Source organism: Strigops habroptila, chromosome 1 (assembly GCF_004027225.2).
Source record: "Strigops habroptila isolate Jane chromosome 1, bStrHab1.2.pri, whole genome shotgun sequence".
NCBI lineage: Eukaryota > Metazoa > Chordata > Aves > Psittaciformes > Psittacidae > Strigops > Strigops habroptila.
Genome location: NC_044277.2, coordinates 61646840 through 61661650, shown reverse-complemented (window position 1 = coordinate 61661650; position 14811 = coordinate 61646840). Strand labels below are relative to the sequence as shown.

At 42.3% G+C, this 14811-nt stretch overlaps 2 long non-coding RNA genes across 2 annotated transcripts in view; one reads left to right on the top strand and one right to left on the bottom strand.

Moving 5' to 3' along the window:
* The first annotated feature begins 669 nt into the window (after window positions 1–669).
* Window positions 670–14811, top strand: part of LOC115604853 — a 36197-nt gene continuing 22055 nt past the window's right edge. Inside the window, exons 1-2 of the long non-coding RNA XR_003990427.1 lie at window positions 670–3877; window positions 4792–4912. This is a non-coding gene — a long non-coding RNA (uncharacterized LOC115604853). The remainder of the gene's footprint in view (window positions 3878–4791; window positions 4913–14811) is intronic.
* LOC115604854 lies at window positions 4825–10785 on the bottom strand. Its single transcript, XR_003990428.1, has 2 exons — window positions 6016–10785; window positions 4825–5827 (listed from the first exon to the last, which is right to left on the bottom strand). It is a non-coding gene; the product is annotated as an uncharacterized LOC115604854 (long non-coding RNA).

The following is a 14811-nucleotide window of genomic DNA, read 5'->3' as shown; positions in this document are numbered from 1 at the left end:
GGCAATTCGGGCTGGGAGTGCCAGTCTGTGACCATAGGAGATGGCTTGTCTTCTTCTTTGTGAGAAAAGTAGAGGAAGACAGATAGTAAGGTCAGACCAAGGCCTACAAAATGAATATACAACTGTGTAGCCCCTTTTCTGTCTTTTAAAAGTCCTGCAACTCCCCTGTGTATACCTAACATACTAATTTTGAAAATGCCAAAGAGGAACTGTGATTTGGATTATTCACAGTGTTGTGAGAGGCAAGGTTATAGGAAACCTGTGTATAATATCCCCTGCATTTCCTAGCCGAGGGCAGGGCTTGGCAAGGAAATGGAGGGGACAGCTAACCTCTGCTTCCACAGATGTCTTCTTGCTTTTACAAGCACCCAAGGGAGAGATGCTGTTTCTTTAGATAAACCTCTGCAATTAGTTAACTTAAACCAAATCGTGTTATTGAACCAGTTATTTGTTCACAGCCCCTATGAGGGTGGTGAGGCACTGGAATGGGTTGCCCAAGGAAGTTGTGAATGCTCCATCCCTGGCGGTGTTCAAGGCCAGGTTGGACAGAGCCTTGGGTGACATGGTTTGGTGCGAGGTGTCCCTGCCCATGGCAGGGGGGTTGGAACTAGATGATCTTAAGGTCCTTTCCAACCCTAACTATTCTATGACTCTATGACTCTATTACATACCCAGATATGATGAAGCCTACAAGGTGTCTCGAGCATAACTCAGTGCAGAGTTTGTCCTATGTGGTCCTTACAAGTGATGGCACGAGTCAGCTGGCTAACCACTAGAAAGCAAAAACATACTCCTCATAAGCTTTCAATTAGAAAAAGTAAACTAACAAAGCCACAGCCACTTTTTTAAAGCTGCTTTTTCAAAGCAAGCCTGTTCTGCTGTCCTTTTGGTTTTCTTTCAGGATCCCAAGGTAAGGATGAGCTCCACCTCCTTCTGAAAGATCAGAGGGGAGAGCAGGGCCGGGTGCAACCTAGAACAGCAATGAAGATGTCAGGAAGACTTTGGTTAGAAGGGGTCTCTGGAGGTCTCCAATTCCACTACTTACCCAATGCAGGGCTGGCTTCAAGGCAGACCAAGTTGCCTTGCAAGCTTTCAATGTCTCCATGGACAGAGACTGAAATGTTTCAGAGAGATCTGCTCCAGTGTTTGACTCAATCTCCTGGTGAAGAATTTCCTTCCTATTGTCAGAACTTACCTTGCTGCATTTTGTGACCTCTTGTACTTTTGCTGAGCAACTTTGAGAGGAGCCTAACTCTGCCTCCTCTGTAACCCTCCTTTAGATGGTTGAGGATAGCACTTAGATCTCCCCTTATCCTTTTCTTCTGTGGGCCAAACACCCAAGTTCCCTCAGCCTACCCTGAAATGTTATGCACTCCAGCCCACAGCACAGGAGCATTTTACTCAAAATTAATGACACTATTCCACTCCTGCAGAGGTCAAAACCAATGACCTCAGCATGTCACCCTGTGTATTTTAATGATAAAATGCTGACATTTCAAAATCATTTGAGGATTTTTTTTCCTCATTCTACAGAGGTTAAATGCTCATATAAATCAATGATAAATTAAAAATTATATGGAGCTACATTTCATAAAATACAGCAACAAATCACATCCTAGAGCAGGTGACCATCCTCTCTGCTAGGTATTAAGCCTGCTGCTTGGCCAGCTGAGCTACACTAAGCATCAGATTAAACCTGCAGATTGATTAGACCCAACTGGCACCTGCAGAATTAACACCTGCGGTTTTGGTCAGCTAGCTAAGCAAATTGAACTGAGCAGCACAAAGCTATCAAGTTGCACTCCTTTTCACACATAACTCTTGACGTCCTTTGCAAGAGGTTGTGAGAAACTGCATATTTGATTTGGCTTGAAATTTGATCATTTTCGCAGGTGACTGCAGCTTTTTAATGCAAACATGGAGATACCTCTTTATTCTCACTGCAGAGCAGAGTGGGTTTGGTGTTTTGTTCTGCTTTAGGAAACTGCCATTGGATATTCAGTGACAAGCAGTTTGAATAGATAGATTTAATTTTTGCTACAGCCCTGGTTACAATAACAATCCTTACATCTCTTGTAATTACCACCCCGCATTTCACCCACAGCTACATAACAGCCTTTCTTTCTGTATATTTAATCACCCTTCTCCTAACCTTCAACTCAACTAATGGAGCTGCTGGTTGATTAGCAAACAAATAATCACCTGAGTGCCAGATACAGACAGCTGCACCGTGTGTGTTTCACTCACGACCCATCTGCAGAACACAGTGAATGCCAGATGCTTGTCTTGGAACAAGTTTGGCAGCAGAGCACTGGACACAGAGAGTGGGGCACACATACATGCGTGTGAGTGTACGTACGCAGAGAAGCAAGAGTGAGGAAAGCACGGAAAATGTTACTAAAAGGAAGTATTTTCATCTGCTCCATTCTCATGGCTAATTTGTTTCTTAGAGTTTCCTCAGTGTCATGACTACCATGCCATCTGCTGAAAAGTTCCATGTAATCCCAGGTAATCAAAAAATGAGCTGGTTGCTCAGACTGTGCAGTGAGATCAGACTTGGTAAGTGGTCCTGACTAATGTGGTGTGTGTGTCTCTCATGAGTTTTAGAGTTTCTAAACACTATAAGATGGCAAGCAGTGACAACTAATACCATGTTTGGCAAAATCTCCTGACTAAACCCAAATTTTACATTTGATTCACAAAGTGGCTGCTCAGTTCAACAAAAGGTGGGCTTGTAATAACTGTTCACATTATTCACACAAATACATTAATATTTTGATATTGCACTCATCACCTTGAAAAGAAGTTAGCGATTCAATGCCAGCTTCAGCATACATACAGTAGAATGCTTCTAAGACAAACCTAAGAAATCTCATTTAATGATGTGATATTTTATTTTAAAATATACATTCAGGTGTGTGCTGATTACTGAGGAATGATATAAAGCTCACTCAAATCCAAATCCACTGGCTTCTCTAAGGCTGGATCTTACTTTATTGATTGATTTTCTTGACAAAAATGGCATTAAGACTTTTGTGGAACCTGGGTTTATATCAGAGACTTTTTAAACTGAGAAGTGTAAAAATAAAACAAAAGAGAGACTGAAGTTTAGAAAGTAAAGGTTTGTTTGGCATCCTTCCAGTTGGAAAGAGATGGTGATTAGGTTAGAGGTAACCCATCTTTTTTAACTAACCTTGAGCAAAACTCAAACTTGTGCCTAGTATAGATGCACATTAACACTGTAATAATGTATTTACCTTTTGCTTTTTAGTGATGAAGGCAGACACTAGTAAAGACACAGTCAAACTGAGGTAGAGAGGTATTAAACTTTTTCCTTACATAGGTTTAGCTCTGAATGTCAGACTGGATGTTGCAAGCAGGCAAATGGATGGGAGTAGCAATATAAGAGCAGAAATATTTTACCCATCTTATTTGGGAATGTCAGTCTGATTACAATGAGGGAAAGAGGAAGAGAAAGAAGAAGGGGAAGAGGAAAAGAAAGGGGAAAGGGAAGAGAAAAGGGAAAGGAAAAGGCCCTCTGTCTTCACTAGACTAATATTTAAATTCCCATCCATTTTTTTTGATCATACTCTTCCTTCAGAGCACGACACTGTCTTCAGTTTGCTGAAGAAGACACAAACTCCCTTGAAGACCTCCTTTTAGGTGAAATTGCCCAACAAACTAGAGAACTCCCTAGATGTAAGTCCATGTGAGGAAATGCAAGAATCCTCTGCAGAGCTCACCCCAGTATCTCCCTGGCAGCATAAGACCACTGTGCCACTAGCAATCTCTGCTTGTGCAAACACAACAGCAAACACAGGTGAACCTTCTGAAAGATCTAATCTCAGAAAATGTACAGAGCTGCTTGATCCACATGGTAAGTGCTTTGTGGGGTATATCTATACTGCTGGATCAAATCTTCATTGCTTCTACATTTTTCCATCCATACCTTGGCATTTAATATGAATTTAATTATGCGGAATCAGCCATAATCACATAGAATCAACTAGGTTGGAAAAGACCTTTAAGACCATCAAGTCAAACTGTTACCACAGGACTGCCAAGTCCACCACTAAACCATGTCACTGAGGGCCTCATCCAGGGACAGCAATTCCACCACTTCCTGGGAAGCTTCTTAATTTAAACATAAAACATTTGCGACGGGTGAGCTGTTGCCAGACTACAAGGTATTAATTGCTAGGAAGAAACTGAACTGAAAAGCACACTTGGCTGTGTGTGTTATAATATGTAAGGAATAGAAGTGAATGTGAACAGCATCCTGCCCTCCTGCTCTGCTGTGTACTGTTGAAGCACAGACTCCATAAAAAATAGCATGTGTGTGTGTGTGTTGATAAATCACAGGCAATACTAGCTTTCTCAAAATAGGGAAGGAGAGGATCCACAACCCCACCTATGTTGGCTGCATACATGCCCACTGGCACCTGCAGAGAGTGAAATTCTGTTACCTACAACCTGCTAGATCTCACAAAATGAACCCAACCTTTTCCTTCATAAAATAGCACTGGTTGGAAGTACAGTAATCTCCAGTAGAACAGTACAGATTGGGGTTGGGGGTGGGTGGAGGAATGCCAAACTATGTATTTGCACTTAGAAGAGTGGTATGAAAAGTGGTTTGAACAATCCCCTTCTTCTGAGCGGAACAGACTGGACTCAGTGTCTGAAGGTCTTAAATGCTGGTATTCACCTCCTGAGTTACAATTTATATCATCTGCATCTATGTGACAATTTTACCTTTCCTTCCAAATTGCTGATAAATGCCACCTCTTTCAGTCCAGAGATTTCCAATCTGTACCACTGATGGTCTGCATGGAACCTCAAAGGAGCAGCCAAACACAATTAAAACTCTGTCTTGCTGCTTTCTTCTGCAGGCAGTGAGAGACTGCTTCAATAGGTAAGAACTTACTGTCATACTTGGGATCAGCTTCACACAGTGATGGAGATGCTACTGTGTTGCTACTGTTTAACATCCTCTTCTCCTTTTACCATTGAGACTAACACAGGACATAAATGCAGAAACTAAGGGCCAGCTCTTTTTCCTCTGAATACACCACTGCAGTTGCTTTCAGTTTCATTGACAGCAATATTTGTTCTGTGGCTGAATCACAGAAATCACTACAGGCTCACACTGTTTAGGGATAGTAATGGAAAGTGGAGAAGTAGTATCAAAGTAAAACCAAAATGTGCAGCTGAAAAAGTGAAATCTCAAATCATTGTCAGAAACTAATTAATGAGAGCAATGATACAGCTAATAGCCAATCAAAAGGAGGCGAAGTTGGAGAAATATGTAAAAAGATCAGAAAGGACAGAATCAAATGGCACCTGACAGAGTAGCACACATTCAAATATGAAGTAGTACATAACAAAAGAGAAAACAAGGAAGATAATGTAACAATAACACAAAGGAATGGAAACCACCAAATATAATAGAAAAAGCCTAGATAATAATAGTCATAATCCCAGAAAAGGTCCAAGTCAGTCCCAGAAAACTGTATACAACTTTTGGAAGTTTAATTCAAAGGGTGTTATTAACAAGAGCACACTGGGGAAAGGGGTACGGATGGAACAGACAACAAGCAAAGAACCATTTTTCCAATCTTCTATATTCATTTCACCATTTCTCCAACACCTTTCCCTTCTCATGAATGCTCACACAGCCACTTTCCATTTCTTTTTTTGCTTCAGCCTATTGAATCCTGTCACTCATCAGCTGTCTGGGGTCTCCTACAGTCTTTGTTCCTTTTGTGTACAAATAACCAGCCCAATTAAGATTCTAGGATTCCTAGTTGTGTGGCTACAGAAAAATGTACTTACAAAGAGCTAGTTAAAGGTGACATCCAGCAAACTCTGAAAGATGTTTGAGAAGTCAGTGTACCTCAAGAAGTTACTGTGAAATTAAGAGCTGAAATCACAAAGCTTTGGATTTCTTGAAGGGGATGCCCTACATTGTAGTTTCTTTGTGGTCTTCAGAGGTTGATGGGCAATTATTTGCTGAACATTTCTGTTATTGTTAAAAATATTCATTAGTCAAATACAAGCTTTGGGGAAAATAAGGCAGTATCAACAAGGAGAGGCACAAACTTTGGTTAAAACTAGGAAGAAAAGAATGACAGGATAATAGTAATTTGCTTGTCAGGGAAATTCATGTAGCACATGAGAGAACCAGACACAAGTCCCAGCTCTGCCTGATTCACAACAAGAATGTGAAGGAAGCCAAGTCAGTCTTTCTGTGGTTCAATGACTATTAATATACGGCAGAACAGACGTAACTGGAAAGCCTGAGAAAGTCCCACATACACTCCCTTGAAAAAGGTACTATCTGGAGACCAAGGAGACCACAGCCTAGTTTCAGCGCAGCAGGAGCTTGCAAGTACATTGAACTGTCTCAGGTTTACATTGAAATGCAGAGGGAATATTTATAATGTCTCAGTGAATTTGATGGCTATTCTGCACCTACTTCCATGCTCCTCCTCTCTCACAGACCTCAAAAAAATACAATCCTGGTGTCTCCACTACACCCTGCTCTCCTCTGAGAGCTCAGAGGAGCAACACATTAGCTGAAGCAATATTTTTTCACTTGGAAAAAATCTGGTTGGGCTTTTGGAAGGATGGGAACTGTGTACTCCCTAATATGGAGGAAACTGAAGTGGAGTAAATGAGAAGATCACAAATCAAGCTTTTATAAAAGTTATGCTCATTGCAATTGTATGATCTAGGATAAAGGTTGTTAAAACCAGTAACAGCAACAAAACCCAACCAAACCCAATAAAGACACTCAAAGGCAAAAATCAAGAGAAAGTTTCAGGAGTCATGACTCAGGTACCAAATGTTACAAGTGCATAACAAGGAAAAGTTCAGCAGAAGTGACTTCAAACTCCCAGAAGAAGTAGGAACCTGCAGACAGACATAGACTAATACTGGGAAACAGAACAAACTCTGCTCAGTGGCTATCACGAAGAGGAAGAACAGTGTTTCAGGAAACATTTCCTGGAGGCAGAAAAACATAAGCATTCCTTTGTTACGACACATGTAAAAGAAAAATGTAACATCATTAAAAACATTCCTAGAGATTTTTGCTCTTGCCCTGACCCAGAAGCCCATCTCATCTTGATAAGATTTGTCTTTGCATCTGTGCAATCATATAGGTATCTCTTATTACTTACAGATGATGTTTATAATAGAATCATAGAAAGTTGCTTGAAAGTGACCTGTGGAAATCATTTAGTCCATCCTCTTGCATGATACCATGGGTATCACCTGCACTAAGTCCCATCAGTTTGTCTGGTTGGTTTGTCTGGCCAACTCTTCCAAAATTTCCCAGGGTGGAGGTTGCATAGTCTCTCTCAGTAACATGTTCCCTACGGCCTCCTCTTCACCAGACTGATCTGTCAACCTCTGCTTGTGCTCTTGGTCCTTCAGTATCCTGGCAGCTCTCTGCTGGATCTCTCCAGCCCCTTTACAGCCTTCTTTGAAATGGGGGGAGGAAGGAGGCCCAGTAAGGGATGCATGATTCCAGGTATGGCCTAACCAGTGCCAAGTAAAGGCAGATGAGAACAACTTGATCTGCTGGCTATGCTGCTTCTAGCCCAGTGTGTGGTCTACCTTGCCTTTGCCTTTTGGCTCAACCATACATGGTTCAACCAGTTCACCATAACCCTGAGGTCCTTTCCAGCCAGGCTGCTGTTTAGACAGCTACCACTTTGTACCACTGCTGGAGTTACTCTGCCCTGAATGCAGAAACTTGCATTTCTTCTTGCTTAAGCTCATGAAACTTCTGTTGTCCCAGCCTTCAACTTTCTGAAGATTCCTCTGGACTAAAGCTCTGCTATTCTGTGTGTCAATCACTCCCCCCCACTTAACACAGTCTGTAAATTTGCTAACGGTGCCATCTGCCTCCTCATACAGGCCACTGGCTTCTTGTCTTTGCTATGTTTGAAAATGAATTTCAAGATGTTCTTTTTCAGTGAATGAGGTTACAATAACTGTCATATTGTTCCCTGGATTCTCCTTTCTGCCCATATGCAAGACAGGCCTTTCAGTCTTTAGCCTTTTTCCAGTCTTCATGGGCCTCTGTAGATCACCCTGATTTTTCACAGATGATAGGTAACAAGTAACTCTTTCAATACTGATGAATCTCATCAAGCCCTATGGATCTGATTATATCCAGTTGTAGTTGTCTCTGACTCATTACTCCTTCCCTGTAGGCTATCTTCTATATCAAATAGTGATGGTATGTATAAAGCTGGGAGTAAACTTTGTCTGACTCAAAAAAGACACTGCGGACCCTGTTTTGTAATGGTTTTTTGTTCTCCCCCAAAGGCCTACATGCTCTTTGAACTTCTTTTGTAATCTGTGTTCCTGTAGAATCCCTTCTTGTTACGCTAAATGCCCTCTTCTCATATTAGCTCCAGATGGGCCTTGACCTTACTCATTTTTGCCAAAAAAAGGCTTGAACAATATCTTTATACTCTTCCTTTGTTGTACATTCATCTTTTCAATTCTTGCATGCTATGTGGTTGCATTACTGGCTCACCATGCAACTCCATGCTTGGTCAGGAGAGCCTTCTGCTGAAAGCCCATCCTGTACAACAAGGCAGATTGTTCTTCACGTCTCAGCAAGTTTTGGGGGTTTTGCCTAGTTTTGCCTGGGGTTTTGATTTTTTTAAAATAATTTATTTATTTTTTTCCCTTTTAAATCAGCCAGCCCTCCTGTTCCCCTTTCCCTTTTGGCAGCTCCCTAGGAATTTTGCACACAACTTCCCTAAGCCAAACTCTGTTCTATAAAGTCCAGGGTCCTTCTTTCTGCTGCTTCTCTTCCCAGCCTTTCTCTGCGCCTTGAACTCGATTATCTCATGGTCGCTGCAGCCCAAGTTGCCATTTCTGCCATACTTTCTGCCAGTTCTTCCCACTTTGCAAGCAGCAGGTCAAATACAGCCCCTCCACCATTTGCATTATAAACTGAGCAACATAGTCTAGGGACTTCTTGGGTTGCTTACATGGTGCAAGCCTAGCAGTACATATCTGGATAGCTGAAATGTCCCATGAGAAATGAGACCCAAAAGCTTGCAATCAGGAGACTTCTATAATTGTCTGTAGAAAGCCTCACCCTCCACATCTTATTTAGGGGCTTTAGGTCAGACCCCAGCACAGCCTCTTCAGTATCACTTCGCCCTTAAACCTTGACTCTTGACAGGCACATCCTTGGATTTCTACTAGAGCTTTGCAAAGTCAAGGAGCACCTTTACAGAGAGCACTGCAAACCTGCTGATTTTCCATAAACAGTCTTTGCTCTGTCATGAGAGCACTCTAGTCAGGAGTTTATATATGTTTCAGAAGACCTCCCACCAGAAGTCTTCATATCATGCATTCTGTGTAAGACAGAGTTATATAAAGCATTACTGCTCTGTTTTCACTTTTTTCTCCATCTTTTCTACATGACCTCTTCCTACAATCCTGTTAACTAGTATTTCAGCTCTTTAGGGCTAAGCTTTCCTTCTACATTTGTATTTCACACACTGGAGTTCCTATCCTCACTAGCATTAATGTAACAATCATCTTTTAAAAAGTGAAACATAATATAACTGGGGTGAATGTTGGGGCTGGGGGCCAGGAAAAGAGGAGTAACAGGTTCCCAGTACTCCTAATTTGCAATTCATCAACCTCAAAAGAGATGAATGCACCTCAAATTGATTTAGCATCATTTACGTATGTAAGCAAAACTCTGCGATCTAGTTACGGTCATTTATCATTATAAGGAACAGGAAAAACCATTAATTTTGAATCCATTCAAATGAATGGGAGACAGACCTGTAGATGATCAAGAAGAGTGAATAGATTGCAATTATACTATTTTTACACAAAAATTCATTGCAAAATTATGTGCAATAATTATGCTACTGTTGTACCGAAACAAAAAAAAGAATTAAAAAATATCCTTTACTTACATGGATTACATTCTACAAACCTTTCTATGATTCCTAAGAGGACAAAACTGGATAAAGACACCAAAGTTTCTGTGTCAATCTTCCAACAGAGTACCCTAGTAGTTACTGATGAATAGCAATTAATGCCCCCTAAAGAATATTCAAAGGAATTAACAACTCTCTGGTCTCCAGAGGGTGAAAGCAGATGCTGCTACCGACTTCTCCCTGCCCTGTGCCACTTGCAAGGAGTGCTTTCCAAGATTTGGGAGGCCACAGACCATAAACGTGCCCTCCAGAAGACCTGCAGCACTCATGAAGTGATGGCTCTTCTTGAACCCACCCTTCCATGCTCACCTTCACCTTCTACTCCAAGTCTTTCTCCCTGACAATAGCCCCTGAGTCAGGGACAGGAGAGGGCCTTTGCCAGCTTTAGAGGAAGCTCTTATTAAGCCAGTAATGACCCACCATGCCCAGAAATAGCCTGTCATGACAACGTGCCTGAATTACAGGATGGTGTATGCAAATCCTGACTGAGTATGTGTTCCCCAGCCGCTTTACACATACATACTGGTGCCTGCTTACACCAGCAGCCACATCTACTTGTACAGCTGGCTGCTGTGCTGGATTCAGGTGGTGAGGAAAGAATCACCCCCATCCAGCTGAACCACCACATCCAGGGTCATTATTTTTATGAAGGGCATTTCCCAAACCCATTAAGCAGTAAAATAATACCGACATTTTAATTAACTTCTCACAAGTTTCCACTGTAAGTATGGTGCAGTTCAGATTTTATGTCAAGTTGCAAGTGATATCCCCACTGTAAAATGTCTATTAAAACACAGTTCTTCAAGAAGCATAGAATCATAGAGTCATAGAATAGTTAGGGTTGGAAAGGACCTTAAGATCATCTAGTTCCAACCCCCCTGCCATGGGCAGGGACACCTCGCACCAAACCATGTCACCCAAGGCTCTGTCCAACCTGGCCTTGAACACCGCCAGGGATGGAGCATTCACAACTTCCTTGGGCAACCCATTCCAGTGCCTCACCACCCTCACTGTAAAGAACTTCTTCCTTTCATTCAATCTGAACCTCCCCTGTTTAAGCTTGAAGCCATTACCCCTTGTCCTACCACTACAGTTCCTAATGAAGAGTCCCTCCCCAGCATCCTTGTAGACCCCCTTCAGATACTGGAAGGCTGCTATGAGGTCTCCATGCAGCCTTCTCTTCTCCAGGCTGAACAGCCCCAACTCTCTCAGCCTGTCTTCATACAGGAGGTGCTCTAGCATCATTAAAGCAAACCTGGTGAATGAATTCACTGTCACACCCATGGTTGACTCTCATCTGTCTGTCTCTTAGGCTCTCTTTCCTCCCTATGTGGCCTAAAAGAAGTATCTTTTCGCTTCAGTTTTTCTCCTTATTCTTCATTGTCAGGAATAATAATCAAGGGCACAATTCTGGTAGTAGGCGGCTTCTGTGCAGAGCTCTTCTTCATTGCTCTTGCCAAGTTGAGCATTGCTGTCCCACTCTTTCCTGCTCAGCATTTCACAGGTGGGGAACTAGAGGCCCCAAAAGGTGATTTATTCAGCTGGCAAACGACAGAGCCATATAGATCCTGCTGTCACCATCCAGCACTCTAGCTAGAAGAAGGGCTGTTCTCCAGTTTAATCTCAGTGATCACTACTGCTGTGAGTCATGTTTCCCACGCTGTCACTGATTCCTCACCTGTGTGAGGCTGCTAAACCGAGGTCTGAAAGGGGATTTTAGACAGCAGCTCCTGCCCCAATTACTCACACAGACAAGCTACCACCATTATGCACAGACAGATATAGTAATCAGTCCTATGACAAGCCTCAGGGTTTAAATATTGCCCCAGCCTCCTTACACATAGGATTTCATGAAATTACCTTGGATTTTCTCAAGGTGCAACATAACAGCGGCACATTTTGGTTTGAGAGCAATTTCTATTTAGTTAGTTGGTGTTTTTTAAGTCCTTAAAGAGTACAGCTTATTTTTTGGCAAGTACATGTAAAAGCAGGAAAGCAATAGACAGTGCCAACCTGACTCTCAGAGAGAGACAAGATCTTTAAAACAGTATTTATTTCCGCTCCTTTTGAGGCTACAGCCTGTGGTTTCATCTGATGTACCTGTGTGGCAACCTATACAAATGAACCCACAGAGAGTCTTGTATGCTGTAAGATACGCAAAGGAAAGAGGAATTTCCAGTGGAAAATGTGATTGAACGGAGAGATGTTCACTTGGACAATCTCTTACCGAAGCACAGCAAATGACTAGAGGTATCTGCCAGTCTTTTTTTCCATGCTATGAGGCACTCTCTCTTCATTGCTTACATCAATTAGAACTCATAATGTAATTACTGGGCACATCAAAGCATCATGCCTCCCTTCAGAAAGGCTCACAAGCCTGCTCACTCACACTGTGGTCTGCAAGTAACTAAGAATCCACCAGCACTTAGTGATGTGTTTCACACCTCAGCTCTGGGCTCTGAGCGACGGTTTTAGGCTCTTCTAGCCCTGACAGTTGTGGACACCATTCCTCAGGAGCCCACAGGCTTAGTCAAACATTCCCTTTTTTTCACATTTCATATTAATAAGAACTACTTTTAGAACCCTGCTTACAATTTAGTATATAGTTAAGAACCCATATTAACTGAATATTTCAAACCTGTGGTAATAGTACAAGACAGCATAAATACATATGTGTTTAGAGACTTTGAAATCAGTTGTTCTCAAAATTTGCATGTAGGGTTTTCAATGTCCCAAGGAACTTGTATATGCATGTGTATTTATCAGAATCACAAGGATTTTTGTATGCATCAAGCTGTTTTCCATCTATAGGTACTAATTACACTGATCACTGAATTTGTCAACATGCCTGAGTGGTTTTCTTTAAACCCAAAAAACCTAAAGCTGATGCTTCAGAGAAATTAAGGGAGACAGAGTCAATCTGAAGAAGGCAAAGGAAATGGAAATGTTATGTTTTGGCTTTTTGGTTTTTTTTGTTTGGGCTTTTTTTTTGCGACAAGTGTCATACCACTGCTCTTCATCGCATATAGCCCTTTTGTTTCAGTGACAAATGCATCTGTTCTATGATGATAGTGGTCCAATTTGGAAACAAGAAATTCTTGACCAGAAACAATCCATGTTGTGCCCAAATTCTCCAAAGCAAAGTTAGGTCCAGATGCCAAAAAGAGCTGCCTGAACAGAAGTTAGTAAACCAAATAGTCTTGCTGATCTGAGCCTGCTTCTCTGCACCACAATCCCGCCTGGTCTCACTCCAGCTGTACATTCAGCTTGGTATTAGCTCTCATGTCCTTCCACTTTACTGGTGAGCCAAAAGGGTTTGCTTGTGTTACATGGTCAGTTTTCTGATCTGCTCACTGTGTAGGGGTGCCAGAGACACCACAAGACAAGTGACAAGAATGTGTAACTGGGGAGGGATATTCAGCAGCGGTCCCAACTTAAATGTTGTTTATCTGCAGCCTGAGACTTTACAGTCTATCCAGGAAAGTGCAGTGAAGTGATAGAAGTGAAAGGTCAGTACACAATAGCCTTTACGTATCTTATACTTGGAAACTGGGGCACCTCTTCCCACCTGCCTTCCACTTTCATGCACTGCAAGGCCAATCTCATGCACAGCAGGGCCAATCCTAAGCACAGAGGATACAGCTGCCTTGGGCACCAGGTTGGTAAGTGACCACAGCCTTGATGTCTGCTCTGAATATGCCGTAGATGCAGAGAGCCATGTCAGTGCAGCTGCTGACACCAGTGAAGGAATGGAGACAGAGCTTTCAGCTAAGATCTTCACTCTCACTCATCCCATTTAACGGCAGCAACAAGTTGCATTCCCCTGGCTCTCCCCTCTCTCTCTGAGCTAGCTCCTTTTCCTCTTTTCTCCTCTCCCACAGCATGGGTCCTATACCAGCATCTCACTTTGGAGGTAGCAGCACTGAGTTTGGTTTACAGTGCTAAGAAGCCCTGGGCAACCTTTGCCATACGGCTGCAATCAGAACAGCTCCCAGCACTTGCGATTCATACAACACACAAAGGCCAGGAGGTACAGGCATCCCCATCCTACCTTAAATGATAGTTGTACAGCTAGTACAGTCTGCAATTGCTTTAACGCCTTTGGAGATACGGTAGCCATCAGCAGTCAGGTCCCTAGAACTACGGCTATCTGCTGTGCATGGCCATGGGCATATTGGTTATTGTGGTTCAGCAGCCACAGGTTATCATGGTTGGTCATCAATCCAAACAGGCAAAAAAGAGACATGAAGGATTATATTGGTATCCAGCCAAATGAACCTGAAGTGATCTACACAACCGATCCACAGCAAGCAAAGGAAACTGTCACAAGGCCACCATCTTCTTTAGAATGGTTTCTGCAAATCTCAGAGTAGCTGAATGGCTCAGATACAACCAGCACAACTCTCTGTGCTGTTCTGCATCTCAGTAGCAGGACCACCACAAAGCACTGCTTGTGGAGCTCACCACAATAGTGTGACGGAGAGTTTTTATGGTTGGTTGTTTTTGTGTTGTTTTTAAAGGTCAAAGCAACTGAAAACTGAAAAAATTCATTTGTATCAAAATGAAGTTTTGCAAAAATGAGGGCAAATGCAGTCCTTTGCCCAGCTTAGTATATAACCACAGTTTCCTCCCATGTCCTAGCACAGACACATCTGAACTGGAAACAAGGGTGATCTTAATAAATGGTGTTTAACTGCATTAAACTGGAGGGGATGGAAGCAAGGAGCAGAAAGCTAAGACACCTGTTGCAAGCCTCCCTCAAAAGAAACTATATAATACTAATTGTAGGCTGTCATAAAAAGCTTTATAATGCCCTAAAGGCATT